Here is a 27,956-nt window from a genome sequence, read left to right on the forward strand (position 1 = left end):
AGTCTTCTTGGCAAACTTGGTTAGCACATTCTCCCTCAAACTGAGTTAATTACTGCATTTTCGTTCCATTACAGTAGTTTAAAAGGCTTAAGGAAGCATCTTTGTCACAACAGAAAGGTAGTTTGAAAATTGGGCTGGCGACATAACAAAAAAAAAAAAACAGTAAGGGAGCCAACAGCACCCGGGTTTCCCAGGCGGTCACCCATCCAAGTACTAGCCGGGCCCGATGATGCTTAACTTCGGTGATCGGACGAGAACCGGTGTATTCATCATGGTATGGCCGTTGGCGCTCATCTAATGTAGGAGCACGGCAGAATTCGCGTTCGGCTTTTCTCCCAACACACAAAATGTTAGTTTTCGGCCGCATTTGACGAAAGCGCTTCCTTCCGCAACCGCCAGTTCCTCGAGGACGGCGCGGGGAGGCACGCCCGGCGTCCCAGCAGAGTGACGGCCGAATTGGCGGGCGCACCGCCGCGTGTGTGAGACGCACTGCTGCTCGTTGCACCCCCTGTCATTCGCTGGGCGCGTGCAGCCTTCGACACTAGCGGAGGACGCATCTTGTCCCTGGTGTTCAGCGGAGGGCCTGTGCGGGGTGTGGCAGTGTCGTGCTGGAGGGCCCACTGGTAGCGATGTGGGCTTCCTCGCCTCGCCACGCCTCGCCTCGCCTCGCCTCACACCAGGTGTCTGCGTAGTTTGCAGTGCATTCGCACCATTCCTATCCCTGTCCCTGTCCCCGTCCCGACTTGTCCCGACTTTGCTCGACTGCCGCTCGCTGCCGCTCGGGTCGTGGTCCATATGACAGCGCAAGCACGACAAACGTCTGCGGGACGAGACGAGACGAGACGAGACGAGACGACTAAGGAATAAATTCGTGGTTACAAATCAAATTTGGAACTCTACACTCCTACACGACAATAGGCGGTGACGTATTTCAGAAATCACCTGCCGATTCGTACTGTTTTGTCGTTTTCAAAGTCTTCTTGGCAAACTTGGTTAGCACATTCTCCCTCAAACTGAGGTAATTACTGCATTTTCGTTCCATTACAGTAGTTTAAAAGGCATAAGGAAGCATCTTTGTCACAACAGAAAGGTAGTTTGAAAATTGGGCTGGCGACATAACAAAAAAAAAAACAGTAAGGGAGCCAACAGCACCCGGGTTTCCCAGGCGGTCACCCATCCAAGTACTAGCCGGGCCCGATGATGCTTAACTTCGGTGATCGGACGAGAACCGGTGTATTCATCATGGTATGGCCGTTGGCGCTCATCTAATGTAGGAGCACGGCAGAATTCGCGTTCGGCTTTTCTCCCAACACACAAAATTTTAGTTTTCGGCCGCATTTGACGAAAGCGCTTCCTTCCGCAACCGCCAGTTCCTCGAGGACGGCGCGGGGAGGCACGCCCGGCGTCCCAGCAGAGTGACGGCCGAATTGGCGGGCGCACCGCCGTGTGTGTGAGACGCACTGGTGCTCGTTGCACCCCCTGTCATTCGCTGGGCGCGTGCAGCCTTCGACACTAGCGGAGGACGCATCTTGTCCCTGGTGTTCAGCGGAGGGCCTGTGCGGGGTGTGGCAGTGTCGTGCTGGAGGGCCCACTGGTAGCGATGTGGGCTTCCTCGCCTCGCCACGCCTCGCCTCGCCTCGCCTCACACCAGGTGTCTGCGTAGTTTGCAGTGCATTCGCACCATTCCTATCCCTGTCCCTGTCCCCGTCCCGACTTGTCCCGACTTTGCTCGACTGCCGCTCGCTGCCGCTCGGGTCGTGGTCCATATGACAGCGCAAGCACGACAAACGTCTGCGGGACGAGACGAGACGAGACGAGACGACTAAGGAATAAGTTCGTGGTTACAAATCAAATTTGGAACTCAACACACCTACACAACAATAGGCGGTGACGTATTTCAGAAATCACCTGCCGATTCGTAGTGTTTTGTCGTTTTCAAAGTCTTCTTGGCAAACTTGGTTAGCACATTCTCCCTCAAACTGAGTTAATTACTGCATTTTCGTTCCATTACAGTAGTTTAAAAGGCTTAAGGAAGCATCTTTGTCACAACAGAAAGGTAGTTTGAAAATTGGGCTGGCGACATAACAAAAAAAAAAAAACAGTAAGGGAGCCAACAGCACCCGGGTTTCCCAGGCGGTCACCCATCCAAGTACTAGCCGGGCCCGATGATGCTTAACTTCGGTGATCGGACGAGAACCGGTGTATTCATCATGGTATGGCCGTTGGCGCTCATCTAATGTAGGAGCACGGCAGAATTCGCGTTCGGCTTTTCTCCCAACACACAAAATGTTAGTTTTCGGCCGCATTTGACGAAAGCGCTTCCTTCCGCAACCGCCAGTTCCTCGAGGACGGCGCGGGGAGGCACGCCCGGCGTCCCAGCAGAGTGACGGCCGAATTGGCGGGCGCACCGCCGCGTGTGTGAGACGCACTGCTGCTCGTTGCACCCCCTGTCATTCGCTGGGCGCGTGCAGCCTTCGACACTAGCGGAGGACGCATCTTGTCCCTGGTGTTCAGCGGAGGGCCTGTGCGGGGTGTGGCAGTGTCGTGCTGGAGGGTCCACTGGTAGCGATGTGGGCTTCCTCGCCTCGCCACGCTTCGCCTCGCCTCGCCTCACACCAGGTGTCTGCGTAGTTTGCAGTGCATTCGCACCATTCCTATCCCTGTCCCTGTCCCCGTCCCGACTTGTCCCGACTTTGCTCGACTGCCGCTCGCTGCCGCTCGGGTCGTGGTCCATATGACAGCGCAAGCACGACAAACGTCTGCGGGACGAGACGAGACGAGACGAGACGAGACGACTAAGGAATAAATTCGTGGTTACAAATCAAATTTGGAACTCTACACTCCTACACGACAATAGGCGGTGACGTATTTCAGAAATCACCTGCCGATTCGTACTGTTTTGTCGTTTTCAAAGTCTTCTTGGCAAACTTGGTTAGCACATTCTCCCTCAAACTGAGTTAATTACTGCATTTTCGTTCCATTACAGTAGTTTAAAAGGCATAAGGAAGCATCTTTGTCACAACAGAAAGGTAGTTTGAAAATTGGGCTGGCGACATAACAAAAAAAAAACAGTAAGGGAGCCAACAGCACCCGGGTTTCCCAGGCGGTCACCCATCCAAGTACTAGCCGGGCCCGATGATGCTTAACTTCGGTGATCGGACGAGAACCGGTGTATTCATCATGGTATGGCCGTTGGCGCTCATCTAATGTAGGAGCACGGCAGAATTCGCGTTCGGCTTTTCTCCCAACACACAAAATTTTAGTTTTCGGCCGCATTTGACGAAAGCGCTTCCTTCCGCAACCGCCAGTTCCTCGAGGACGGCGCGGGGAGGCACGCCCGGCTTCCCAGCAGAGTGACGGCCGAATTGGCGGGCGCACCGCCGTGTGTGTGAGACGCACTGGTGCTCGTTGCACCCCCTGTCATTCGCTGGGCGCGTGCAGCCTTCGACACTAGCGGAGGACGCATCTTGTCCCTGGTGTTCAGCGGAGGGCCTGTGCGGGGTGTGGCAGTGTCGTGCTGGAGGGCCCACTGGTAGCGATGTGGGCTTCCTCGCCTCGCCACGCCTCGCCTCGCCTCGCCTCACACCAGGTGTCTGCGTAGTTTGCAGTGCATTCGCACCATTCCTATCCCTGTCCCTGTCCCCGTCCCGACTTGTCCCGACTTTGCTCGACTGCCGCTCGCTGCCGCTCGGGTCGTGGTCCATATGACAGCGCAAGCACGACAAACGTCTGCGGGACGAGACGAGACGAGACGAGACGACTAAGGAATAAGTTCGTGGTTACAAATCAAATTTGGAACTCAACACACCTACACAACAATAGGCGGTGACGTATTTCAGAAATCACCTGCCGATTCGTAGTGTTTTGTCGTTTTCAAAGTCTTCTTGGCAAACTTGGTTAGCACATTCTCCCTCAAACTGAGTTAATTACTGCATTTTCGTTCCATTACAGTAGTTTAAAAGGCTTAAGGAAGCATCTTTGTCACAACAGAAAGGTAGTTTGAAAATTGGGCTGGCGACATAACAAAAAAAAAAAACAGTAAGGGAGCCAACAGCACCCGGGTTTCCCAGGCGGTCACCCATCCAAGTACTAGCCGGGCCCGATGATGCTTAACTTCGGTGATCGGACGAGAACCGGTGTATTCATCATGGTATGGCCGTTGGCGCTCATCTAATGTAGGAGCACGGCAGAATTCGCGTTCGGCTTTTCTCCCAACACACAAAATTTTAGTTTTCGGCCGCATTTGACGAAAGCGCTTCCTTCCGCAACCGCCAGTTCCTCGAGGACGGCGCGGGGAGGCACGCCCGGCGTCCCAGCAGAGTGACGGCCGAATTGGCGGGCGCACCGCCGTGTGTGTGAGACGCACTGGTGCTCGTTGCACCCCCTGTCATTCGCTGGGCGCGTGCAGCCTTCGACACTAGCGGAGGACGCATCTTGTCCCTGGTGTTCAGCGGAGGGCCTGTGCGGGGTGTGGCAGTGTCGTGCTGGAGGGCCCACTGGTAGCGATGTGGGCTTCCTCGCCTCGCCACGCCTCGCCTCGCCTCGCCTCACACCAGGTGTCTGCGTAGTTTGCAGTGCATTCGCACCATTCCTATCCCTGTCCCTGTCCCCGTCCCGACTTGTCCCGACTTTGCTCGACTGCCGCTCGCTGCCGCTCGGGTCGTGGTCCATATGACAGCGCAAGCACGACAAACGTCTGCGGGACGAGACGAGACGAGACGAGACGACTAAGGAATAAGTTCGTGGTTACAAATCAAATTTGGAACTCAACACACCTACACAACAATAGGCGGTGACGTATTTCAGAAATCACCTGCCGATTCGTAGTGTTTTGTCGTTTTCAAAGTCTTCTTGGCAAACTTGGTTAGCACATTCTCCCTCAAACTGAGTTAATTACTGCATTTTCGTTCCATTACAGTAGTTTAAAAGGCTTAAGGAAGCATCTTTGTCACAACAGAAAGGTAGTTTGAAAATTGGGCTGGCGACATAACAAAAAAAAAAAAACAGTAAGGGAGCCAACAGCACCCGGGTTTCCCAGGCGGTCACCCATCCAAGTACTAGCCGGGCCCGATGATGCTTAACTTCGGTGATCGGACGAGAACCGGTGTATTCATCATGGTATGGCCGTTGGCGCTCATCTAATGTAGGAGCACGGCAGAATTCGCGTTCGGCTTTTCTCCCAACACACAAAATGTTAGTTTTCGGCCGCATTTGACGAAAGCGCTTCCTTCCGCAACCGCCAGTTCCTCGAGGACGGCGCGGGGAGGCACGCCCGGCGTCCCAGCAGAGTGACGGCCGAATTGGCGGGCGCACCGCCGCGTGTGTGAGACGCACTGCTGCTCGTTGCACCCCCTGTCATTCGCTGGGCGCGTGCAGCCTTCGACACTAGCGGAGGACGCATCTTGTCCCTGGTGTTCAGCGGAGGGCCTGTGCGGGGTGTGGCAGTGTCGTGCTGGAGGGTCCACTGGTAGCGATGTGGGCTTCCTCGCCTCGCCACGCTTCGCCTCGCCTCGCCTCACACCAGGTGTCTGCGTAGTTTGCAGTGCATTCGCACCATTCCTATCCCTGTCCCTGTCCCCGTCCCGACTTGTCCCGACTTTGCTCGACTGCCGCTCGCTGCCGCTCGGGTCGTGGTCCATATGACAGCGCAAGCACGACAAACGTCTGCGGGACGAGACGAGACGAGACGAGACGAGACGACTAAGGAATAAATTCGTGGTTACAAATCAAATTTGGAACTCTACACTCCTACACGACAATAGGCGGTGACGTATTTCAGAAATCACCTGCCGATTCGTACTGTTTTGTCGTTTTCAAAGTCTTCTTGGCAAACTTGGTTAGCACATTCTCCCTCAAACTGAGTTAATTACTGCATTTTCGTTCCATTACAGTAGTTTAAAAGGCATAAGGAAGCATCTTTGTCACAACAGAAAGGTAGTTTGAAAATTGGGCTGGCGACATAACAAAAAAAAAACAGTAAGGGAGCCAACAGCACCCGGGTTTCCCAGGCGGTCACCCATCCAAGTACTAGCCGGGCCCGATGATGCTTAACTTCGGTGATCGGACGAGAACCGGTGTATTCATCATGGTATGGCCGTTGGCGCTCATCTAATGTAGGAGCACGGCAGAATTCGCGTTCGGCTTTTCTCCCAACACACAAAATTTTAGTTTTCGGCCGCATTTGACGAAAGCGCTTCCTTCCGCAACCGCCAGTTCCTCGAGGACGGCGCGGGGAGGCACGCCCGGCTTCCCAGCAGAGTGACGGCCGAATTGGCGGGCGCACCGCCGTGTGTGTGAGACGCACTGGTGCTCGTTGCACCCCCTGTCATTCGCTGGGCGCGTGCAGCCTTCGACACTAGCGGAGGACGCATCTTGTCCCTGGTGTTCAGCGGAGGGCCTGTGCGGGGTGTGGCAGTGTCGTGCTGGAGGGCCCACTGGTAGCGATGTGGGCTTCCTCGCCTCGCCACGCCTCGCCTCGCCTCGCCTCACACCAGGTGTCTGCGTAGTTTGCAGTGCATTCGCACCATTCCTATCCCTGTCCCTGTCCCCGTCCCGACTTGTCCCGACTTTGCTCGACTGCCGCTCGCTGCCGCTCGGGTCGTGGTCCATATGACAGCGCAAGCACGACAAACGTCTGCGGGACGAGACGAGACGAGACGAGACGACTAAGGAATAAGTTCGTGGTTACAAATCAAATTTGGAACTCAACACACCTACACAACAATAGGCGGTGACGTATTTCAGAAATCACCTGCCGATTCGTAGTGTTTTGTCGTTTTCAAAGTCTTCTTGGCAAACTTGGTTAGCACATTCTCCCTCAAACTGAGTTAATTACTGCATTTTCGTTCCATTACAGTAGTTTAAAAGGCTTAAGGAAGCATCTTTGTCACAACAGAAAGGTAGTTTGAAAATTGGGCTGGCGACATAACAAAAAAAAAAAAACAGTAAGGGAGCCAACAGCACCCGGGTTTCCCAGGCGGTCACCCATCCAAGTACTAGCCGGGCCCGATGATGCTTAACTTCGGTGATCGGACGAGAACCGGTGTATTCATCATGGTATGGCCGTTGGCGCTCATCTAATGTAGGAGCACGGCAGAATTCGCGTTCGGCTTTTCTCCCAACACACAAAATGTTAGTTTTCGGCCGCATTTGACGAAAGCGCTTCCTTCCGCAACCGCCAGTTCCTCGAGGACGGCGCGGGGAGGCACGCCCGGCGTCCCAGCAGAGTGACGGCCGAATTGGCGGGCGCACCGCCGCGTGTGTGAGACGCACTGCTGCTAGTTGCACCCCCTGTCATTCGCTGGGCGCGTGCAGCCTTCGACACTAGCGGAGGACGCATCTTGTCCCTGGTGTTCAGCGGAGGGCCTGTGCGGGGTGTGGCAGTGTCGTGCTGGAGGGTCCACTGGTAGCGATGTGGGCTTCCTCGCCTCGCCACGCTTCGCCTCGCCTCGCCTCACACCAGGTGTCTGCGTAGTTTGCAGTGCATTCGCACCATTCCTATCCCTGTCCCTGTCCCGAGACGACTAAGGAATAAATTCGTGGTTACAAATCAAATTTGGAACTCAACACTCCTACACGACAATAGGCGGTGACGTATTTCAGAAATCACCAGCCGATTCGTACTGTTTTGTCGTTTTCAAAGTCTTCTTGGCAAACTTGGTTAGCACATTCTCCCTCAAACTGAGGTAATTACTGCATTTTCGTTCCATTACAGTAGTTTAAAAGGCATAAGGAAGCATCTTTGTCACAACAGAAAGGTAGTTTGAAAATTGGGCTGGCGACATAACAAAAAAAAAACAGTAAGGGAGCCAACAGCACCCGGGTTTCCCAGGCGGTCACCCATCCAAGTACTAGCCGGGCCCGATGATGCTTAACTTCGGTGATCGGACGAGAACCGGTGTATTCATCATGGTATGGCCGTTGGCGCTCATCTAATGTAGGAGCACGGCAGAATTCGCGTTCGGCTTTTCTCCCAACACACAAAATTTTAGTTTTCGGCCGCATTTGACGAAAGCGCTTCCTTCCGCAACCGCCAGTTCCTCGAGGACGGCGCGGGGAGGCACGCCCGGCTTCCCAGCAGAGTGACGGCCGAATTGGCGGGCGCACCGCCGTGTGTGTGAGACGCACTGGTGCTCGTTGCACCCCCTGTCATTCGCTGGGCGCGTGCAGCCTTCGACACTAGCGGAGGACGCATCTTGTCCCTGGTGTTCAGCGGAGGGCCTGTGCGGGGTGTGGCAGTGTCGTGCTGGAGGGCCCACTGGTAGCGATGTGGGCTTCCTCGCCTCGCCACGCCTCGCCTCGCCTCGCCTCACACCAGGTGTCTGCGTAGTTTGCAGTGCATTCGCACCATTCCTATCCCTGTCCCTGTCCCCGTCCCGACTTGTCCCGACTTTGCTCGACTGCCGCTCGCTGCCGCTCGGGTCGTGGTCCATATGACAGCGCAAGCACGACAAACGTCTGCGGGACGAGACGAGACGAGACGAGACGACTAAGGAATAAGTTCGTGGTTACAAATCAAATTTGGAACTCAACACACCTACACAACAATAGGCGGTGACGTATTTCAGAAATCACCTGCCGATTCGTAGTGTTTTGTCGTTTTCAAAGTCTTCTTGGCAAACTTGGTTAGCACATTCTCCCTCAAACTGAGTTAATTACTGCATTTTCGTTCCATTACAGTAGTTTAAAAGGCTTAAGGAAGCATCTTTGTCACAACAGAAAGGTAGTTTGAAAATTGGGCTGGCGACATAACAAAAAAAAAAAAACAGTAAGGGAGCCAACAGCACCCGGGTTTCCCAGGCGGTCACCCATCCAAGTACTAGCCGGGCCCGATGATGCTTAACTTCGGTGATCGGACGAGAACCGGTGTATTCATCATGGTATGGCCGTTGGCGCTCATCTAATGTAGGAGCACGGCAGAATTCGCGTTCGGCTTTTCTCCCAACACACAAAATGTTAGTTTTCGGCCGCATTTGACGAAAGCGCTTCCTTCCGCAACCGCCAGTTCCTCGAGGACGGCGCGGGGAGGCACGCCCGGCGTCCCAGCAGAGTGACGGCCGAATTGGCGGGCGCACCGCCGCGTGTGTGAGACGCACTGCTGCTCGTTGCACCCCCTGTCATTCGCTGGGCGCGTGCAGCCTTCGACACTAGCGGAGGACGCATCTTGTCCCTGGTGTTCAGCGGAGGGCCTGTGCGGGGTGTGGCAGTGTCGTGCTGGAGGGTCCACTGGTAGCGATGTGGGCTTCCTCGCCTCGCCACGCTTCGCCTCGCCTCGCCTCACACCAGGTGTCTGCGTAGTTTGCAGTGCATTCGCACCATTCCTATCCCTGTCCCTGTCCCCGTCCCGACTTGTCCCGACTTTGCTCGACTGCCGCTCGCTGCCGCTCGGGTCGTGGTCCATATGACAGCGCAAGCACGACAAACGTCTGCGGGACGAGACGAGACGAGACGAGACGAGACGACTAAGGAATAAATTCGTGGTTACAAATCAAATTTGGAACTCTACACTCCTACACGACAATAGGCGGTGACGTATTTCAGAAATCACCTGCCGATTCGTACTGTTTTGTCGTTTTCAAAGTCTTCTTGGCAAACTTGGTTAGCACATTCTCCCTCAAACTGAGTTAATTACTGCATTTTCGTTCCATTACAGTAGTTTAAAAGGCATAAGGAAGCATCTTTGTCACAACAGAAAGGTAGTTTGAAAATTGGGCTGGCGACATAACAAAAAAAAAACAGTAAGGGAGCCAACAGCACCCGGGTTTCCCAGGCGGTCACCCATCCAAGTACTAGCCGGGCCCGATGATGCTTAACTTCGGTGATCGGACGAGAACCGGTGTATTCATCATGGTATGGCCGTTGGCGCTCATCTAATGTAGGAGCACGGCAGAATTCGCGTTCGGCTTTTCTCCCAACACACAAAATGTTAGTTTTCGGCCGCATTTGACGAAAGCGCTTCCTTCCGCAACCGCCAGTTCCTCGAGGACGGCGCGGGGAGGCACGCCCGGCGTCCCAGCAGAGTGACGGCCGAATTGGCGGGCGCACCGCCGCGTGTGTGAGACGCACTGCTGCTCGTTGCACCCCCTGTCATTCGCTGGGCGCGTGCAGCCTTCGACACTAGCGGAGGACGCATCTTGTCCCTGGTGTTCAGCGGAGGGCCTGTGCGGGGTGTGGCAGTGTCGTGCTGGAGGGTCCACTGGTAGCGATGTGGGCTTCCTCGCCTCGCCACGCTTCGCCTCGCCTCGCCTCACACCAGGTGTCTGCGTAGTTTGCAGTGCATTCGCACCATTCCTATCCCTGTCCCTGTCCCCGTCCCGACTTGTCCCGACTTTGCTCGACTGCCGCTCGCTGCCGCTCGGGTCGTGGTCCATATGACAGCGCAAGCACGACAAACGTCTGCGGGACGAGACGAGACGAGACGAGACGAGACGACTAAGGAATAAATTCGTGGTTACAAATCAAATTTGGAACTCTACACTCCTACACGACAATAGGCGGTGACGTATTTCAGAAATCACCTGCCGATTCGTACTGTTTTGTCGTTTTCAAAGTCTTCTTGGCAAACTTGGTTAGCACATTCTCCCTCAAACTGAGTTAATTACTGCATTTTCGTTCCATTACAGTAGTTTAAAAGGCATAAGGAAGCATCTTTGTCACAACAGAAAGGTAGTTTGAAAATTGGGCTGGCGACATAACAAAAAAAAAACAGTAAGGGAGCCAACAGCACCCGGGTTTCCCAGGCGGTCACCCATCCAAGTACTAGCCGGGCCCGATGATGCTTAACTTCGGTGATCGGACGAGAACCGGTGTATTCATCATGGTATGGCCGTTGGCGCTCATCTAATGTAGGAGCACGGCAGAATTCGCGTTCGGCTTTTCTCCCAACACACAAAATTTTAGTTTTCGGCCGCATTTGACGAAAGCGCTTCCTTCCGCAACCGCCAGTTCCTCGAGGACGGCGCGGGGAGGCACGCCCGGCTTCCCAGCAGAGTGACGGCCGAATTGGCGGGCGCACCGCCGTGTGTGTGAGACGCACTGGTGCTCGTTGCACCCCCTGTCATTCGCTGGGCGCGTGCAGCCTTCGACACTAGCGGAGGACGCATCTTGTCCCTGGTGTTCAGCGGAGGGCCTGTGCGGGGTGTGGCAGTGTCGTGCTGGAGGGCCCACTGGTAGCGATGTGGGCTTCCTCGCCTCGCCACGCCTCGCCTCGCCTCGCCTCACACCAGGTGTCTGCGTAGTTTGCAGTGCATTCGCACCATTCCTATCCCTGTCCCTGTCCCCGTCCCGACTTGTCCCGACTTTGCTCGACTGCCGCTCGCTGCCGCTCGGGTCGTGGTCCATATGACAGCGCAAGCACGACAAACGTCTGCGGGACGAGACGAGACGAGACGAGACGACTAAGGAATAAGTTCGTGGTTACAAATCAAATTTGGAACTCAACACACCTACACAACAATAGGCGGTGACGTATTTCAGAAATCACCTGCCGATTCGTAGTGTTTTGTCGTTTTCAAAGTCTTCTTGGCAAACTTGGTTAGCACATTCTCCCTCAAACTGAGTTAATTACTGCATTTTCGTTCCATTACAGTAGTTTAAAAGGCTTAAGGAAGCATCTTTGTCACAACAGAAAGGTAGTTTGAAAATTGGGCTGGCGACATAACAAAAAAAAAAAAACAGTAAGGGAGCCAACAGCACCCGGGTTTCCCAGGCGGTCACCCATCCAAGTACTAGCCGGGCCCGATGATGCTTAACTTCGGTGATCGGACGAGAACCGGTGTATTCATCATGGTATGGCCGTTGGCGCTCATCTAATGTAGGAGCACGGCAGAATTCGCGTTCGGCTTTTCTCCCAACACACAAAATGTTAGTTTTCGGCCGCATTTGACGAAAGCGCTTCCTTCCGCAACCGCCAGTTCCTCGAGGACGGCGCGGGGAGGCACGCCCGGCGTCCCAGCAGAGTGACGGCCGAATTGGCGGGCGCACCGCCGCGTGTGTGAGACGCACTGCTGCTAGTTGCACCCCCTGTCATTCGCTGGGCGCGTGCAGCCTTCGACACTAGCGGAGGACGCATCTTGTCCCTGGTGTTCAGCGGAGGGCCTGTGCGGGGTGTGGCAGTGTCGTGCTGGAGGGTCCACTGGTAGCGATGTGGGCTTCCTCGCCTCGCCACGCTTCGCCTCGCCTCGCCTCACACCAGGTGTCTGCGTAGTTTGCAGTGCATTCGCACCATTCCTATCCCTGTCCCTGTCCCGAGACGACTAAGGAATAAATTCGTGGTTACAAATCAAATTTGGAACTCAACACTCCTACACGACAATAGGCGGTGACGTATTTCAGAAATCACCAGCCGATTCGTACTGTTTTGTCGTTTTCAAAGTCTTCTTGGCAAACTTGGTTAGCACATTCTCCCTCAAACTGAGGTAATTACTGCATTTTCGTTCCATTACAGTAGTTTAAAAGGCATAAGGAAGCATCTTTGTCACAACAGAAAGGTAGTTTGAAAATTGGGCTGGCGACATAACAAAAAAAAAACAGTAAGGGAGCCAACAGCACCCGGGTTTCCCAGGCGGTCACCCATCCAAGTACTAGCCGGGCCCGATGATGCTTAACTTCGGTGATCGGACGAGAACCGGTGTATTCATCATGGTATGGCCGTTGGCGCTCATCTAATGTAGGAGCACGGCAGAATTCGCGTTCGGCTTTTCTCCCAACACACAAAATTTTAGTTTTCGGCCGCATTTGACGAAAGCGCTTCCTTCCGCAACCGCCAGTTCCTCGAGGACGGCGCGGGGAGGCACGCCCGGCTTCCCAGCAGAGTGACGGCCGAATTGGCGGGCGCATCGCCGTGTGTGTGAGACGCACTGGTGCTCGTTGCACCCCCTGTCATTCGCTGGGCGCGTGCAGCCTTCGACACTAGCGGAGGACGCATCTTGTCCCTGGTGTTCAGCGGAGGGCCTGTGCGGGGTGTGGCAGTGTCGTGCTGGAGGGCCCACTGGTAGCGATGTGGGCTTCCTCGCCTCGCCACGCCTCGCCTCGCCTCGCCTCACACCAGGTGTCTGCGTAGTTTGCAGTGCATTCGCACCATTCCTATCCCTGTCCCTGTCCCCGTCCCGACTTGTCCCGACTTTGCTCGACTGCCGCTCGCTGCCGCTCGGGTCGTGGTCCATATGACAGCGCAAGCACGACAAACGTCTGCGGGACGAGACGAGACGAGACGAGACGACTAAGGAATAAGTTCGTGGTTACAAATCAAATTTGGAACTCAACACACCTACACAACAATAGGCGGTGACGTATTTCAGAAATCACCTGCCGATTCGTACTGTTTTGTCGTTTTCAAAGTCTTCTTGGCAAACTTGGTTAGCACATTCTCCCTCAAACTGAGTTAATTACTGCATTTTCGTTCCATTACAGTAGTTTAAAAGGCTTAAGGAAGCATCTTTGTCACAACAGAAAGGTAGTTTGAAAATTGGGCTGGCTATATAACAAAAAAAAAAAAAAACAGTAAGGGAGCCAACAGCACCCGGGTTTCCCAGGCGGTCACCCATCCAAGTACTAGCCGGGCCCGATGATGCTTAACTTCGGTGATCGGACGAGAACCGGTGTATTCATCATGGTATGGCCGTTGGCGCTCATCTAATGTAGGAGCACGGCAGAATTCGCGTTCGGCTTTTCTCCCAACACACAAAATGTTAGTTTTCGGCCGCATTTGACGAAAGCGCTTCCTTCCGCAACCGCCAGTTCCTCGAGGACGGCGCGGGGAGGCACGCCCGGCGTCCCAGCAGAGTGACGGCCGAATTGGCGGGCGCACCGCCGCGTGTGTGAGACGCACTGCTGCTCGTTGCACCCCCTGTCATTCGCTGGGCGCGTGCAGCCTTCGACACTAGCGGAGGACGCATCTTGTCCCTGGTGTTCAGCGGAGGGCCTGTGCGGGGTGTGGCAGTGTCGTGCTGGAGGGCCCACTGGTAGCGATGTGGGCTTCCTCGCCTCGCCACGCCTCGCCTCGCCTCGCCTCACACCAGGTGTCTGCGTAGTTTGCAGTGCATTCGCACCATTCCTATCCCTGTCCCTGTCCCCGTCCCGACTTGTCCCGACTTTGCTCGACTGCCGCTCGCTGCCGCTCGGGTCGTGGTCCATATGACAGCGCAAGCACGACAAACGTCTGCGGGACGAGACGAGACGAGACGAGACGAGACGACTAAGGAATAAATTCGTGGTTACAAATCAAATTTGGAACTCTACACTCCTACACGACAATAGGCGGTGACGTATTTCAGAAATCACCTGCCGATTCGTACTGTTTTGTCGTTTTCAAAGTCTTCTTGGCAAACTTGGTTAGCACATTCTCCCTCAAACTGAGGTAATTACTGCATTTTCGTTCCATTACAGTAGTTTAAAAGGCATAAGGAAGCATCTTTGTCACAACAGAAAGGTAGTTTGAAAATTGGGCTGGCGACATAACAAAAAAAAAACAGTAAGGGAGCCAACAGCACCCGGGTTTCCCAGGCGGTCACCCATCCAAGTACTAGCCGGGCCCGATGATGCTTAACTTCGGTGATCGGACGAGAACCGGTGTATTCATCATGGTATGGCCGTTGGCGCTCATCTAATGTAGGAGCACGGCAGAATTCGCGTTCGGCTTTTCTCCCAACACACAAAATTTTAGTTTTCGGCCGCATTTGACGAAAGCGCTTCCTTCCGCAACCGCCAGTTCCTCGAGGACGGCGCGGGGAGGCACGCCCGGCTTCCCAGCAGAGTGACGGCCGAATTGGCGGGCGCACCGCCGTGTGTGTGAGACGCACTGGTGCTCGTTGCACCCCCTGTCATTCGCTGGGCGCGTGCAGCCTTCGACACTAGCGGAGGACGCATCTTGTCCCTGGTGTTCAGCGGAGGGCCTGTGCGGGGTGTGGCAGTGTCGTGCTGGAGGGCCCACTGGTAGCGATGTGGGCTTCCTCGCCTCGCCACGCCTCGCCTCGCCTCGCCTCACACCAGGTGTCTGCGTAGTTTGCAGTGCATTCGCACCATACCTATCCCTGTCCCTGTCCCCGTCCCGACTTGTCCCGACTTTGCTCGACTGCCGCTCGCTGCCGCTCGGGTCGTGGTCCATATGACAGCGCAAGCACGACAAACGTCTGCGGGACGAGACGAGACGAGACGAGACGACTAAGGAATAAGTTCGTGGTTACAAATCAAATTTGGAACTCAACACACCTACACAACAATAGGCGGTGACGTATTTCAGAAATCACCTGCCGATTCGTACTGTTTTGTCGTTTTCAAAGTCTTCTTGGCAAACTTGGTTAGCACATTCTCCCTCAAACTGAGTTAATTACTGCATTTTCGTTCCATTACAGTAGTTTAAAAGGCTTAAGGAAGCATCTTTGTCACAACAGAAAGGTAGTTTGAAAATTGGGCTGGCTATATAACAAAAAAAAAAAAAAAACAGTAAGGGAGCCAACAGCACCCGGGTTTCCCAGGCGGTCACCCATCCAAGTACTAGCCGGGCCCGATGATGCTTAACTTCGGTGATCGGACGAGAACCGGTGTATTCATCATGGTATGGCCGTTGGCGCTCATCTAATGTAGGAGCACGGCAGAATTCGCGTTCGGCTTTTCTCCCAACACACAAAATGTTAGTTTTCGGCCGCATTTGACGAAAGCGCTTCCTTCCGCAACCGCCAGTTCCTCGAGGACGGCGCGGGGAGGCACGCCCGGCGTCCCAGCAGAGTGACGGCCGAATTGGCGGGCGCACCGCCGCGTGTGTGAGACGCACTGCTGCTCGTTGCACCCCCTGTCATTCGCTGGGCGCGTGCAGCCTTCGACACTAGCGGAGGACGCATCTTGTCCCTGGTGTTCAGCGGAGGGCCTGTGCGGGGTGTGGCAGTGTCGTGCTGGAGGGCCCACTGGTAGCGATGTGGGCTTCCTCGCCTCGCCACGCCTCGCCTCGCCTCGCCTCACACCAGGTGTCTGCGTAGTTTGCAGTGCATTCGCACCATTCCTATCCCTGTCCCTGTCCCCGTCCCGACTTGTCCCGACTTTGCTCGACTGCCGCTCGCTGCCGCTCGGGTCGTGGTCCATATGACAGCGCAAGCACGACAAACGTCTGCGGGACGAGACGAGACGAGACGAGACGAGACGACTAAGGAATAAATTCGTGGTTACAAATCAAATTTGGAACTCTACACTCCTACACGACAATAGGCGGTGACGTATTTCAGAAATCACCTGCCGATTCGTACTGTTTTGTCGTTTTCAAAGTCTTCTTGGCAAACTTGGTTAGCACATTCTCCCTCAAACTGAGGTAATTACTGCATTTTCGTTCCATTACAGTAGTTTAAAAGGCATAAGGAAGCATCTTTGTCACAACAGAAAGGTAGTTTGAAAATTGGGCTGGCGACATAACAAAAAAAAAACAGTAAGGGAGCCAACAGCACCCGGGTTTCCCAGGCGGTCACCCATCCAAGTACTAGCCGGGCCCGATGATGCTTAACTTCGGTGATCGGACGAGAACCGGTGTATTCATCATGGTATGGCCGTTGGCGCTCATCTAATGTAGGAGCACGGCAGAATTCGCGTTCGGCTTTTCTCCCAACACACAAAATTTTAGTTTTCGGCCGCATTTGACGAAAGCGCTTCCTTCCGCAACCGCCAGTTCCTCGAGGACGGCGCGGGGAGGCACGCCCGGCTTCCCAGCAGAGTGACGGCCGAATTGGCGGGCGCACCGCCGTGTGTGTGAGACGCACTGGTGCTCGTTGCACCCCCTGTCATTCGCTGGGCGCGTGCAGCCTTCGACACTAGCGGAGGACGCATCTTGTCCCTGGTGTTCAGCGGAGGGCCTGTGCGGGGTGTGGCAGTGTCGTGCTGGAGGGCCCACTGGTAGCGATGTGGGCTTCCTCGCCTCGCCACGCCTCGCCTCGCCTCGCCTCACACCAGGTGTCTGCGTAGTTTGCAGTGCATTCGCACCATACCTATCCCTGTCCCTGTCCCCGTCCCGACTTGTCCCGACTTTGCTCGACTGCCGCTCGCTGCCGCTCGGGTCGTGGTCCATATGACAGCGCAAGCACGACAAACGTCTGCGGGACGAGACGAGACGAGACGAGACGACTAAGGAATAAGTTCGTGGTTACAAATCAAATTTGGAACTCAACACACCTACACAACAATAGGCGGTGACGTATTTCAGAAATCACCTGCCGATTCGTAGTGTTTTGTCGTTTTCAAAGTCTTCTTGGCAAACTTGGTTAGCACATTCTCCCTCAAACTGAGTTAATTACTGCATTTTCGTTCCATTACAGTAGTTTAAAAGGCTTAAGGAAGCATCTTTGTCACAACAGAAAGGTAGTTTGAAAATTGGGCTGGCGACATAACAAAAAAAAAAAAAACAGTAAGGGAGCCAACAGCACCCGGGTTTCCCAGGCGGTCACCCATCCAAGTACTAGCCGGGCCCGATGATGCTTAACTTCGGTGATCGGACGAGAACCGGTGTATTCATCATGGTATGGCCGTTGGCGCTCATCTAATGTAGGAGCACGGCAGAATTCGCGTTCGGCTTTTCTCCCAACACACAAAATGTTAGTTTTCGGCCGCATTTGACGAAAGCGCTTCCTTCCGCAACCGCCAGTTCCTCGAGGACGGCGCGGGGAGGCACGCCCGGCGTCCCAGCAGAGTGACGGCCGAATTGGCGGGCGCACCGCCGCGTGTGTGAGACGCACTGCTGCTCGTTGCACCCCCTGTCATTCGCTGGGCGCGTGCAGCCTTCGACACTAGCGGAGGACGCATCTTGTCCCTGGTGTTCAGCGGAGGGCCTGTGCGGGGTGTGGCAGTGTCGTGCTGGAGGGCCCACTGGTAGCGATGTGGGCTTCCTCGCCTCGCCACGCCTCGCCTCGCCTCGCCTCACACCAGGTGTCTGCGTAGTTTGCAGTGCATTCGCACCATTCCTATCCCTGTCCCTGTCCCCGTCCCGACTTGTCCCGACTTTGCTCGACTGCCGCTCGCTGCCGCTCGGGTCGTGGTCCATATGACAGCGCAAGCACGACAAACGTCTGCGGGACGAGACGAGACGAGACGAGACGAGACGACTAAGGAATAAATTCGTGGTTACAAATCAAATTTGGAACTCTACACTCCTACACGACAATAGGCGGTGACGTATTTCAGAAATCACCTGCCGATTCGTACTGTTTTGTCGTTTTCAAAGTCTTCTTGGCAAACTTGGTTAGCACATTCTCCCTCAAACTGAGGTAATTACTGCATTTTCGTTCCATTACAGTAGTTTAAAAGGCATAAGGAAGCATCTTTGTCACAACAGAAAGGTAGTTTGAAAATTGGGCTGGCGACATAACAAAAAAAAAACAGTAAGGGAGCCAACAGCACCCGGGTTTCCCAGGCGGTCACCCATCCAAGTACTAGCCGGGCCCGATGATGCTTAACTTCGGTGATCGGACGAGAACCGGTGTATTCATCATGGTATGGCCGTTGGCGCTCATCTAATGTAGGAGCACGGCAGAATTCGCGTTCGGCTTTTCTCCCAACACACAAAATTTTAGTTTTCGGCCGCATTTGACGAAAGCGCTTCCTTCCGCAACCGCCAGTTCCTCGAGGACGGCGCGGGGAGGCACGCCCGGCTTCCCAGTAGAGTGACGGCCGAATTGGCGGGCGCACCGCCGTGTGTGTGAGACGCACTGGTGCTCGTTGCACCCCCTGTCATTCGCTGGGCGCGTGCAGCCTTCGACACTAGCGGAGGACGCATCTTGTCCCTGGTGTTCAGCGGAGGGCCTGTGCGGGGTGTGGCAGTGTCGTGCTGGAGGGCCCACTGGTAGCGATGTGGGCTTCCTCGCCTCGCCACGCCTCGCCTCGCCTCGCCTCACACCAGGTGTCTGCGTAGTTTGCAGTGCATTCGCACCATTCCTATCCCTGTCCCTGTCCCCGTCCCGACTTGTCCCGACTTTGCTCGACTGCCGCTCGCTGCCGCTCGGGTCGTGGTCCATATGACAGCGCAAGCACGACAAACGTCTGCGGGACGAGACGAGACGAGACGAGACGACTAAGGAATAAGTTCGTGGTTACAAATCAAATTTGGAACTCAACACACCTACACAACAATAGGCGGTGACGTATTTCAGAAATCACCTGCCGATTCGTAGTGTTTTGTCGTTTTCAAAGTCTTCTTGGCAAACTTGGTTAGCACATTCTCCCTCAAACTGAGTTAATTACTGCATTTTCGTTCCATTACAGTAGTTTAAAAGGCTTAAGGAAGCATCTTTGTCACAACAGAAAGGTAGTTTGAAAATTGGGCTGGCGACATAACAAAAAAAAAAAAAACAGTAAGGGAGCCAACAGCACCCGGGTTTCCCAGGCGGTCACCCATCCAAGTACTAGCCGGGCCCGATGATGCTTAACTTCGGTGATCGGACGAGAACCGGTGTATTCATCATGGTATGGCCGTTGGCGCTCATCTAATGTAGGAGCACGGCAGAATTCGCGTTCGGCTTTTCTCCCAACACACAAAATGTTAGTTTTCGGCCGCATTTGACGAAAGCGCTTCCTTCCGCAACCGCCAGTTCCTCGAGGACGGCGCGGGGAGGCACGCCCGGCGTCCCAGCAGAGTGACGGCCGAATTGGCGGGCGCACCGCCGCGTGTGTGAGACGCACTGCTGCTCGTTGCACCCCCTGTCATTCGCTGGGCGCGTGCAGCCTTCGACACTAGCGGAGGACGCATCTTGTCCCTGGTGTTCAGCGGAGGGCCTGTGCGGGGTGTGGCAGTGTCGTGCTGGAGGGCCCACTGGTAGCGATGTGGGCTTCCTCGCCTCGCCACGCCTCGCCTCGCCTCGCCTCACACCAGGTGTCTGCGTAGTTTGCAGTGCATTCGCACCATTCCTATCCCTGTCCCTGTCCCCGTCCCGACTTGTCCCGACTTTGCTCGACTGCCGCTCGCTGCCGCTCGGGTCGTGGTCCATATGACAGCGCAAGCACGACAAACGTCTGCGGGACGAGACGAGACGAGACGAGACGAGACGACTAAGGAATAAATTCGTGGTTACAAATCAAATTTGGAACTCTACACTCCTACACGACAATAGGCGGTGACGTATTTCAGAAATCACCTGCCGATTCGTACTGTTTTGTCGTTTTCAAAGTCTTCTTGGCAAACTTGGTTAGCACATTCTCCCTCAAACTGAGGTAATTACTGCATTTTCGTTCCATTACAGTAGTTTAAAAGGCATAAGGAAGCATCTTTGTCACAACAGAAAGGTAGTTTGAAAATTGGGCTGGCGACATAACAAAAAAAAAACAGTAAGGGAGCCAACAGCACCCGGGTTTCCCAGGCGGTCACCCATCCAAGTACTAGCCGGGCCCGATGATGCTTAACTTCGGTGATCGGACGAGAACCGGTGTATTCATCATGGTATGGCCGTTGGCGCTCATCTAATGTAGGAGCACGGCAGAATTCGCGTTCGGCTTTTCTCCCAACACACAAAATTTTAGTTTTCGGCCGCATTTGACGAAAGCGCTTCCTTCCGCAACCGCCAGTTCCTCGAGGACGGCGCGGGGAGGCACGCCCGGCTTCCCAGTAGAGTGACGGCCGAATTGGCGGGCGCACCGCCGTGTGTGTGAGACGCACTGGTGCTCGTTGCACCCCCTGTCATTCGCTGGGCGCGTGCAGCCTTCGACACTAGCGGAGGACGCATCTTGTCCCTGGTGTTCAGCGGAGGGCCTGTGCGGGGTGTGGCAGTGTCGTGCTGGAGGGCCCACTGGTAGCGATGTGGGCTTCCTCGCCTCGCCACGCCTCGCCTCGCCTCGCCTCACACCAGGTGTCTGCGTAGTTTGCAGTGCATTCGCACCATTCCTATCCCTGTCCCTGTCCCCGTCCCGACTTGTCCCGACTTTGCTCGACTGCCGCTCGCTGCCGCTCGGGTCGTGGTCCATATGACAGCGCAAGCACGACAAACGTCTGCGGGACGAGACGAGACGAGACGAGACGACTAAGGAATAAGTTCGTGGTTACAAATCAAATTTGGAACTCAACACACCTACACAACAATAGGCGGTGACGTATTTCAGAAATCACCTGCCGATTCGTAGTGTTTTGTCGTTTTCAAAGTCTTCTTGGCAAACTTGGTTAGCACATTCTCCCTCAAACTGAGTTAATTACTGCATTTTCGTTCCATTACAGTAGTTTAAAAGGCTTAAGGAAGCATCTTTGTCACAACAGAAAGGTAGTTTGAAAATTGGGCTGGCGACATAACAAAAAAAAAAAAACAGTAAGGGAGCCAACAGCACCCGGGTTTCCCAGGCGGTCACCCATCCAAGTACTAGCCGGGCCCGATGATGCTTAACTTCGGTGATCGGACGAGAACCGGTGTATTCATCATGGTATGGCCGTTGGCGCTCATCTAATGTAGGAGCACGGCAGAATTCGCGTTCGGCTTTTCTCCCAACACACAAAATGTTAGTTTTCGGCCGCATTTGACGAAAGCGCTTCCTTCCGCAACCGCCAGTTCCTCGAGGACGGCGCGGGGAGGCACGCCCGGCGTCCCAGCAGAGTGACGGCCGAATTGGCGGGCGCACCGCCGCGTGTGTGAGACGCACTGCTGCTCGTTGCACCCCCTGTCATTCGCTGGGCGCGTGCAGCCTTCGACACTAGCGGAGGACGCATCTTGTCCCTGGTGTTCAGCGGAGGGCCTGTGCGGGGTGTGGCAGTGTCGTGCTGGAGGGTCCACTGGTAGCGATGTGGGCTTCCTCGCCTCGCCACGCTTCGCCTCGCCTCGCCTCACACCAGGTGTCTGCGTAGTTTGCAGTGCATTCGCACCATTCCTATCCCTGTCCCTGTCCCCGTCCCGACTTGTCCCGACTTTGCTCGACTGCCGCTCGCTGCCGCTCGGGTCGTGGTCCATATGACAGCGCAAGCACGACAAACGTCTGCGGGACGAGACGAGACGAGACGAGACGAGACGACTAAGGAATAAATTCGTGGTTACAAATCAAATTTGGAACTCTACACTCCTACACGACAATAGGCGGTGACGTATTTCAGAAATCACCTGCCGATTCGTACTGTTTTGTCGTTTTCAAAGTCTTCTTGGCAAACTTGGTTAGCACATTCTCCCTCAAACTGAGGTAATTACTGCATTTTCGTTCCATTACAGTAGTTTAAAAGGCATAAGGAAGCATCTTTGTCACAACAGAAAGGTAGTTTGAAAATTGGGCTGGCGACATAACAAAAAAAAAACAGTAAGGGAGCCAACAGCACCCGGGTTTCCCAGGCGGTCACCCATCCAAGTACTAGCCGGGCCCGATGATGCTTAACTTCGGTGATCGGACGAGAACCGGTGTATTCATCATGGTATGGCCGTTGGCGCTCATCTAATGTAGGAGCACGGCAGAATTCGCGTTCGGCTTTTCTCCCAACACACAAAATTTTAGTTTTCGGCCGCATTTGACGAAAGCGCTTCCTTCCGCAACCGCCAGTTCCTCGAGGACGGCGCGGGGAGGCACGCCCGGCTTCCCAGCAGAGTGACGGCCGAATTGGCGGGCGCACCGCCGTGTGTGTGAGACGCACTGGTGCTCGTTGCACCCCCTGTCATTCGCTGGGCGCGTGCAGCCTTCGACACTAGCGGAGGACGCATCTTGTCCCTGGTGTTCAGCGGAGGGCCTGTGCGGGGTGTGGCAGTGTCGTGCTGGAGGGCCCACTGGTAGCGATGTGGGCTTCCTCGCCTCGCCACGCCTCGCCTCGCCTCGCCTCACACCAGGTGTCTGCGTAGTTTGCAGTGCATTCGCACCATTCCTATCCCTGTCCCTGTCCCCGTCCCGACTTGTCCCGACTTTGCTCGACTGCCGCTCGCTGCCGCTCGGGTCGTGGTCCATATGACAGCGCAAGCACGACAAACGTCTGCGGGACGAGACGAGACGAGACGAGACGACTAAGGAATAAGTTCGTGGTTACAAATCAAATTTGGAACTCAACACACCTACACAACAATAGGCGGTGACGTATTTCAGAAATCACCTGCCGATTCGTACTGTTTTGTCGTTTTCAAAGTCTTCTTGGCAAACTTGGTTAGCACATTCTCCCTCAAACTGAGTTAATTACTGCATTTTCGTTCCATTACAGTAGTTTAAAAGGCTTAAGGAAGCATCTTTGTCACAACAGAAAGGTAGTTTGAAAATTGGGCTGACGACATAACAAAAAAAAAAAAACAGTAAGGGAGCCAACAGCACCCGGGTTTCCCAGGCGGTCACCCATCCAAGTACTAGCCGGGCCCGATGATGCTTAACTTCGGTGATCGGACGAGAACCGGTGTATTCATCATGGTATGGCCGTTGGCGCTCATCTAATGTAGGAGCACGGCAGAATTCGCGTTCGGCTTTTCTCCCAACACACAAAATGTTAGTTTTCGGCCGCATTTGACGAAAGCGCTTCCTTCCGCAACCGCCAGTTCCTCGAGGACGGCGCGGGGAGGCACGCCCGGCGTCCCAGCAGAGTGACGGCCGAATTGGCGGGCGCACCGCCGCGTGTGTGAGACGCACTGCTGCTCGTTGCACCCCCTGTCATTCGCTGGGCGCGTGCAGCCTTCGACACTAGCGGAGGACGCATCTTGTCCCTGGTGTTCAGCGGAGGGCCTGTGCGGGGTGTGGCAGTGTCGTGCTGGAGGGCCCACTGGTAGCGATGTGGGCTTCCTCGCCTCGCCACGCCTCGCCTCGCCTCGCCTCACACCAGGTGTCTGCGTAGTTTGCAGTGCATTCGCACCATTCCTATCCCTGTCCCTGTCCCCGTCCCGACTTGTCCCGACTTTGCTCGACTGCCGCTCGCTGCCGCTCGGGTCGTGGTCCATATGACAGCGCAAGCACGACAAACGTCTGCGGGACGAGACGAGACGAGACGAGACGAGACGACTAAGGAATAAATTCGTGGTTACAAATCAAATTTGGAACTCTACACTCCTACACGACAATAGGCGGTGACGTATTTCAGAAATCACCTGCCGATTCGTACTGTTTTGTCGTTTTCAAAGTCTTCTTGGCAAACTTGGTTAGCACATTCTCCCTCAAACTGAGGTAATTACTGCATTTTCGTTCCATTACAGTAGTTTAAAAGGCATAAGGAAGCATCTTTGTCACAACAGAAAGGTAGTTTGAAAATTGGGCTGGCGACATAACAAAAAAAAAACAGTAAGGGAGCCAACAGCACCCGGGTTTCCCAGGCGGTCACCCATCCAAGTACTAGCCGGGCCCGATGATGCTTAACTTCGGTGATCGGACGAGAACCGGTGTATTCATCATGGTATGGCCGTTGGCGCTCATCTAATGTAGGAGCACGGCAGAATTCGCGTTCGGCTTTTCTCCCAACACACAAAATTTTAGTTTTCGGCCGCATTTGACGAAAGCGCTTCCTTCCGCAACCGCCAGTTCCTCGAGGACGGCGCGGGGAGGCACGCCCGGCTTCCCAGCAGAGTGACGGCCGAATTGGCGGGCGCACCGCCGTGTGTGTGAGACGCACTGGTGCTCGTTGCACCCCCTGTCATTCGCTGGGCGCGTGCAGCCTTCGACACTAGCGGAGGACGCATCTTGTCCCTGGTGTTCAGCGGAGGGCCTGTGCGGGGTGTGGCAGTGTCGTGCTGGAGGGCCCACTGGTAGCGATGTGGGCTTCCTCGCCTCGCCACGCCTCGCCTCGCCTCGCCTCACACCAGGTGTCTGCGTAGTTTGCAGTGCATTCGCACCATTCCTATCCCTGTCCCTGTCCCCGTCCCGACTTGTCCCGACTTTGCTCGACTGCCGCTCGCTGCCGCTCGGGTCGTGGTCCATATGACAGCGCAAGCACGACAAACGTCTGCGGGACGAGACGAGACGAGACGAGACGACTAAGGAATAAGTTCGTGGTTACAAATCAAATTTGGAACTCAACACACCTACACAACAATAGGCGGTGACGTATTTCAGAAATCACCTGCCGATTCGTAGTGTTTTGTCGTTTTCAAAGTCTTCTTGGCAAACTTGGTTAGCACATTCTCCCTCAAACTGAGTTAATTACTGCATTTTCGTTCCATTACAGTAGTTTAAAAGGCTTAAGGAAGCATCTTTGTCACAACAGAAAGGTAGTTTGAAAATTGGGCTGGCGACATAACAAAAAAAAAAAACAGTAAGGGAGCCAACAGCACCCGGGTTTCCCAGGCGGTCACCCATCCAAGTACTAGCCGGGCCCGATGATGCTTAACTTCGGTGATCGGACGAGAACCGGTGTATTCATCATGGTATGGCCGTTGGCGCTCATCTAATGTAGGAGCACGGCAGAATTCGCGTTCGGCTTTTCTCCCAACACACAAAATGTTAGTTTTCGGCCGCATTTGACGAAAGCGCTTCCTTCCGCAACCGCCAGTTCCTCGAGGACGGCGCGGGGAGGCACGCCCGGCGTCCCAGCAGAGTGACGGCCGAATTGGCGGGCGCACCGCCGCGTGTGTGAGACGCACTGCTGCTCGTTGCACCCCCTGTCATTCGCTGGGCGCGTGCAGCCTTCGACACTAGCGGAGGACGCATCTTGTCCCTGGTGTTCAGCGGAGGGCCTGTGCGGGGTGTGGCAGTGTCGTGCTGGAGGGCCCACTGGTAGCGATGTGGGCTTCCTCGCCTCGCCACGCCTCGCCTCGCCTCGCCTCACACCAGGTGTCTGCGTAGTTTGCAGTGCATTCGCACCATTCCTATCCCTGTCCCTGTCCCCGTCCCGACTTGTCCCGACTTTGCTCGACTGCCGCTCGCTGCCGCTCGGGTCGTGGTCCATATGACAGCGCAAGCACGACAAACGTCTGCGGGACGAGACGAGACGAGACGAGACGAGACGACTAAGGAATAAATTCGTGGTTACAAATCAAATTTGGAACTCTACACTCCTACACGACAATAGGCGGTGACGTATTTCAGAAATCACCTGCCGATTCGTACTGTTTTGTCGTTTTCAAAGTCTTCTTGGCAAACTTGGTTAGCACATTCTCCCTCAAACTGAGGTAATTACTGCATTTTCGTTCCATTACAGTAGTTTAAAAGGCATAAGGAAGCATCTTTGTCACAACAGAAAGGTAGTTTGAAAATTGGGCTGGCGACATAACAAAAAAAAAACAGTAAGGGAGCCAACAGCACCCGGGTTTCCCAGGCGGTCACCCATCCAAGTACTAGCCGGGCCCGATGATGCTTAACTTCGGTGATCGGACGAGAACCGGTGTATTCATCATGGTATGGCCGTTGGCGCTCATCTAATGTAGGAGCACGGCAGAATTCGCGTTCGGCTTTTCTCCCAACACACAAAATTTTAGTTTTCGGCCGCATTTGACGAAAGCGCTTCCTTCCGCAACCGCCAGTTCCTCGAGGACGGCGCGGGGAGGCACGCCCGGCTTCCCAGCAGAGTGACGGCCGAATTGGCGGGCGCACCGCCGTGTGTGTGAGACGCACTGGTGCTCGTTGCACCCCCTGTCATTCGCTGGGCGCGTGCAGCCTTCGACACTAGCGGAGGACGCATCTTGTCCCTGGTGTTCAGCGGAGGGCCTGTGCGGGGTGTGGCAGTGTCGTGCTGGAGGGCCCACTGGTAGCGATGTGGGCTTCCTCGCCTCGCCACGCCTCGCCTCGCCTCGCCTCACACCAGGTGTCTGCGTAGTTTGCAGTGCATTCGCACCATTCCTATCCCTGTCCCTGTCCCCGTCCCGACTTGTCCCGACTTTGCTCGACTGCCGCTCGCTGCCGCTCGGGTCGTGGTCCATATGACAGCGCAAGCACGACAAACGTCTGCGGGACGAGACGAGACGAGACGAGACGACTAAGGAATAAGTTCGTGGTTACAAATCAAATTTGGAACTCAACACACCTACACAACAATAGGCGGTGACGTATTTCAGAAATCACCTGCCGATTCGTAGTGTTTTGTCGTTTTCAAAGTCTTCTTGGCAAACTTGGTTAGCACATTCTCCCTCAAACTGAGTTAATTACTGCATTTTCGTTCCATTACAGTAGTTTAAAAGGCTTAAGGAAGCATCTTTGTCACAACAGAAAGGTAGTTTGAAAATTGGGCTGGCGACATAACAAAAAAAAAAAAACAGTAAGGGAGCCAACAGCACCCGGGTTTCCCAGGCGGTCACCCATCCAAGTACTAGCCGGGCCCGATGATGCTTAACTTCGGTGATCGGACGAGAACCGGTGTATTCATCATGGTATGGCCGTTGGCGCTCATCTAATGTAGGAGCACGGCAGAATTCGCGTTCGGCTTTTCTCCCAACACACAAAATGTTAGTTTTCGGCCGCATTTGACGAAAGCGCTTCCTTCCGCAACCGCCAGTTCCTCGAGGACGGCGCGGGGAGGCACGCCCGGCGTCCCAGCAGAGTGACGGCCGAATTGGCGGGCGCACCGCCGCGTGTGTGAGACGCACTGCTGCTCGTTGCACCCCCTGTCATTCGCTGGGCGCGTGCAGCCTTCGACACTAGCGGAGGACGCATCTTGTCCCTGGTGTTCAGCGGAGGGCCTGTGCGGGGTGTGGCAGTGTCGTGCTGGAGGGCCCACTGGTAGCGATGTGGGCTTCCTCGCCTCGCCACGCCTCGCCTCGCCTCGCCTCACACCAGGTGTCTGCGTAGTTTGCAGTGCATTCGCACCATTCCTATCCCTGTCCCTGTCCCCGTCCCGACTTGTCCCGACTTTGCTCGACTGCCGCTCGCTGCCGCTCGGGTCGTGGTCCATATGACAGCGCAAGCACGACAAACGTCTGCGGGACGAGACGAGACGAGACGAGACGACTAAGGAATAAGTTCGTGGTTACAAATCAAATTTGGAACTCAACACACCTACACAACAATAGGCGGTGACGTATTTCAGAAATCACCTGCCGATTCGTAGTGTTTTGTCGTTTTCAAAGTCTTCTTGGCAAACTTGGTTAGCACATTCTCCCTCAAACTGAGTTAATTACTGCATTTTCGTTCCATTACAGTAGTTT

General features: G+C 54.8%; 29 non-coding genes across 29 annotated transcripts; all 29 read right to left on the minus strand.

Moving 5' to 3' along the window:
* Positions 1 to 169: 169 nt before the first annotated feature.
* Positions 170 to 288, minus strand: LOC126134791 (5S ribosomal RNA). The gene has a single exon (XR_007527812.1). It is a non-coding gene; the product is annotated as a 5S ribosomal RNA (ribosomal RNA).
* Positions 289 to 1,140: 852 nt separating this feature from the next.
* On the minus strand, positions 1,141 to 1,259 carry LOC126134792 (5S ribosomal RNA). The gene has a single exon (XR_007527813.1). It is a non-coding gene; the product is annotated as a 5S ribosomal RNA (ribosomal RNA).
* Positions 1,260 to 2,108: 849 nt separating this feature from the next.
* On the minus strand, positions 2,109 to 2,227 carry LOC126134793 (5S ribosomal RNA). Its single transcript, XR_007527814.1, has one exon. It is a non-coding gene; the product is annotated as a 5S ribosomal RNA (ribosomal RNA).
* Positions 2,228 to 3,078: 851 nt separating this feature from the next.
* On the minus strand, positions 3,079 to 3,197 carry LOC126134795 (5S ribosomal RNA). The gene has a single exon (XR_007527816.1). It is a non-coding gene; the product is annotated as a 5S ribosomal RNA (ribosomal RNA).
* Positions 3,198 to 4,045: 848 nt separating this feature from the next.
* Positions 4,046 to 4,164, minus strand: LOC126134796 (5S ribosomal RNA). The gene has a single exon (XR_007527817.1). It is a non-coding gene; the product is annotated as a 5S ribosomal RNA (ribosomal RNA).
* Positions 4,165 to 5,013: 849 nt separating this feature from the next.
* On the minus strand, positions 5,014 to 5,132 carry LOC126134797 (5S ribosomal RNA). The gene has a single exon (XR_007527818.1). It is a non-coding gene; the product is annotated as a 5S ribosomal RNA (ribosomal RNA).
* An 851-nt stretch (positions 5,133 to 5,983) lies between these two features.
* On the minus strand, positions 5,984 to 6,102 carry LOC126134799 (5S ribosomal RNA). Its single transcript, XR_007527819.1, has one exon. It is a non-coding gene; the product is annotated as a 5S ribosomal RNA (ribosomal RNA).
* An 849-nt stretch (positions 6,103 to 6,951) lies between these two features.
* On the minus strand, positions 6,952 to 7,070 carry LOC126134800 (5S ribosomal RNA). Its single transcript, XR_007527820.1, has one exon. It is a non-coding gene; the product is annotated as a 5S ribosomal RNA (ribosomal RNA).
* Positions 7,071 to 7,806: 736 nt separating this feature from the next.
* LOC126134801 (5S ribosomal RNA) lies at positions 7,807 to 7,925 on the minus strand. Its single transcript, XR_007527821.1, has one exon. It is a non-coding gene; the product is annotated as a 5S ribosomal RNA (ribosomal RNA).
* Positions 7,926 to 8,774: 849 nt separating this feature from the next.
* On the minus strand, positions 8,775 to 8,893 carry LOC126134802 (5S ribosomal RNA). Its single transcript, XR_007527822.1, has one exon. It is a non-coding gene; the product is annotated as a 5S ribosomal RNA (ribosomal RNA).
* An 851-nt stretch (positions 8,894 to 9,744) lies between these two features.
* On the minus strand, positions 9,745 to 9,863 carry LOC126134803 (5S ribosomal RNA). Its single transcript, XR_007527823.1, has one exon. It is a non-coding gene; the product is annotated as a 5S ribosomal RNA (ribosomal RNA).
* Positions 9,864 to 10,714: 851 nt separating this feature from the next.
* Positions 10,715 to 10,833, minus strand: LOC126134804 (5S ribosomal RNA). The gene has a single exon (XR_007527824.1). It is a non-coding gene; the product is annotated as a 5S ribosomal RNA (ribosomal RNA).
* Positions 10,834 to 11,682: 849 nt separating this feature from the next.
* LOC126134805 (5S ribosomal RNA) lies at positions 11,683 to 11,801 on the minus strand. The gene has a single exon (XR_007527825.1). It is a non-coding gene; the product is annotated as a 5S ribosomal RNA (ribosomal RNA).
* Positions 11,802 to 12,537: 736 nt separating this feature from the next.
* LOC126134807 (5S ribosomal RNA) lies at positions 12,538 to 12,656 on the minus strand. Its single transcript, XR_007527827.1, has one exon. It is a non-coding gene; the product is annotated as a 5S ribosomal RNA (ribosomal RNA).
* An 851-nt stretch (positions 12,657 to 13,507) lies between these two features.
* Positions 13,508 to 13,626, minus strand: LOC126134808 (5S ribosomal RNA). The gene has a single exon (XR_007527828.1). It is a non-coding gene; the product is annotated as a 5S ribosomal RNA (ribosomal RNA).
* An 851-nt stretch (positions 13,627 to 14,477) lies between these two features.
* On the minus strand, positions 14,478 to 14,596 carry LOC126134810 (5S ribosomal RNA). The gene has a single exon (XR_007527829.1). It is a non-coding gene; the product is annotated as a 5S ribosomal RNA (ribosomal RNA).
* An 852-nt stretch (positions 14,597 to 15,448) lies between these two features.
* LOC126134811 (5S ribosomal RNA) lies at positions 15,449 to 15,567 on the minus strand. The gene has a single exon (XR_007527830.1). It is a non-coding gene; the product is annotated as a 5S ribosomal RNA (ribosomal RNA).
* An 851-nt stretch (positions 15,568 to 16,418) lies between these two features.
* LOC126134812 (5S ribosomal RNA) lies at positions 16,419 to 16,537 on the minus strand. Its single transcript, XR_007527831.1, has one exon. It is a non-coding gene; the product is annotated as a 5S ribosomal RNA (ribosomal RNA).
* An 850-nt stretch (positions 16,538 to 17,387) lies between these two features.
* LOC126134813 (5S ribosomal RNA) lies at positions 17,388 to 17,506 on the minus strand. Its single transcript, XR_007527832.1, has one exon. It is a non-coding gene; the product is annotated as a 5S ribosomal RNA (ribosomal RNA).
* Positions 17,507 to 18,357: 851 nt separating this feature from the next.
* Positions 18,358 to 18,476, minus strand: LOC126134814 (5S ribosomal RNA). Its single transcript, XR_007527833.1, has one exon. It is a non-coding gene; the product is annotated as a 5S ribosomal RNA (ribosomal RNA).
* Positions 18,477 to 19,326: 850 nt separating this feature from the next.
* Positions 19,327 to 19,445, minus strand: LOC126134815 (5S ribosomal RNA). The gene has a single exon (XR_007527834.1). It is a non-coding gene; the product is annotated as a 5S ribosomal RNA (ribosomal RNA).
* An 851-nt stretch (positions 19,446 to 20,296) lies between these two features.
* Positions 20,297 to 20,415, minus strand: LOC126134816 (5S ribosomal RNA). Its single transcript, XR_007527835.1, has one exon. It is a non-coding gene; the product is annotated as a 5S ribosomal RNA (ribosomal RNA).
* An 849-nt stretch (positions 20,416 to 21,264) lies between these two features.
* On the minus strand, positions 21,265 to 21,383 carry LOC126134817 (5S ribosomal RNA). Its single transcript, XR_007527836.1, has one exon. It is a non-coding gene; the product is annotated as a 5S ribosomal RNA (ribosomal RNA).
* An 851-nt stretch (positions 21,384 to 22,234) lies between these two features.
* Positions 22,235 to 22,353, minus strand: LOC126134819 (5S ribosomal RNA). The gene has a single exon (XR_007527838.1). It is a non-coding gene; the product is annotated as a 5S ribosomal RNA (ribosomal RNA).
* Positions 22,354 to 23,202: 849 nt separating this feature from the next.
* On the minus strand, positions 23,203 to 23,321 carry LOC126134821 (5S ribosomal RNA). The gene has a single exon (XR_007527839.1). It is a non-coding gene; the product is annotated as a 5S ribosomal RNA (ribosomal RNA).
* Positions 23,322 to 24,172: 851 nt separating this feature from the next.
* LOC126134822 (5S ribosomal RNA) lies at positions 24,173 to 24,291 on the minus strand. The gene has a single exon (XR_007527840.1). It is a non-coding gene; the product is annotated as a 5S ribosomal RNA (ribosomal RNA).
* Positions 24,292 to 25,139: 848 nt separating this feature from the next.
* On the minus strand, positions 25,140 to 25,258 carry LOC126134823 (5S ribosomal RNA). The gene has a single exon (XR_007527841.1). It is a non-coding gene; the product is annotated as a 5S ribosomal RNA (ribosomal RNA).
* Positions 25,259 to 26,109: 851 nt separating this feature from the next.
* LOC126134824 (5S ribosomal RNA) lies at positions 26,110 to 26,228 on the minus strand. The gene has a single exon (XR_007527842.1). It is a non-coding gene; the product is annotated as a 5S ribosomal RNA (ribosomal RNA).
* An 849-nt stretch (positions 26,229 to 27,077) lies between these two features.
* Positions 27,078 to 27,196, minus strand: LOC126134769 (5S ribosomal RNA). The gene has a single exon (XR_007527792.1). It is a non-coding gene; the product is annotated as a 5S ribosomal RNA (ribosomal RNA).
* Between the last annotated feature and the right edge of the window lie 760 nt (positions 27,197 to 27,956).

Source organism: Schistocerca cancellata, unplaced genomic scaffold (assembly GCF_023864275.1).
Source record: "Schistocerca cancellata isolate TAMUIC-IGC-003103 unplaced genomic scaffold, iqSchCanc2.1 HiC_scaffold_614, whole genome shotgun sequence".
NCBI lineage: Eukaryota > Metazoa > Arthropoda > Insecta > Orthoptera > Acrididae > Schistocerca > Schistocerca cancellata.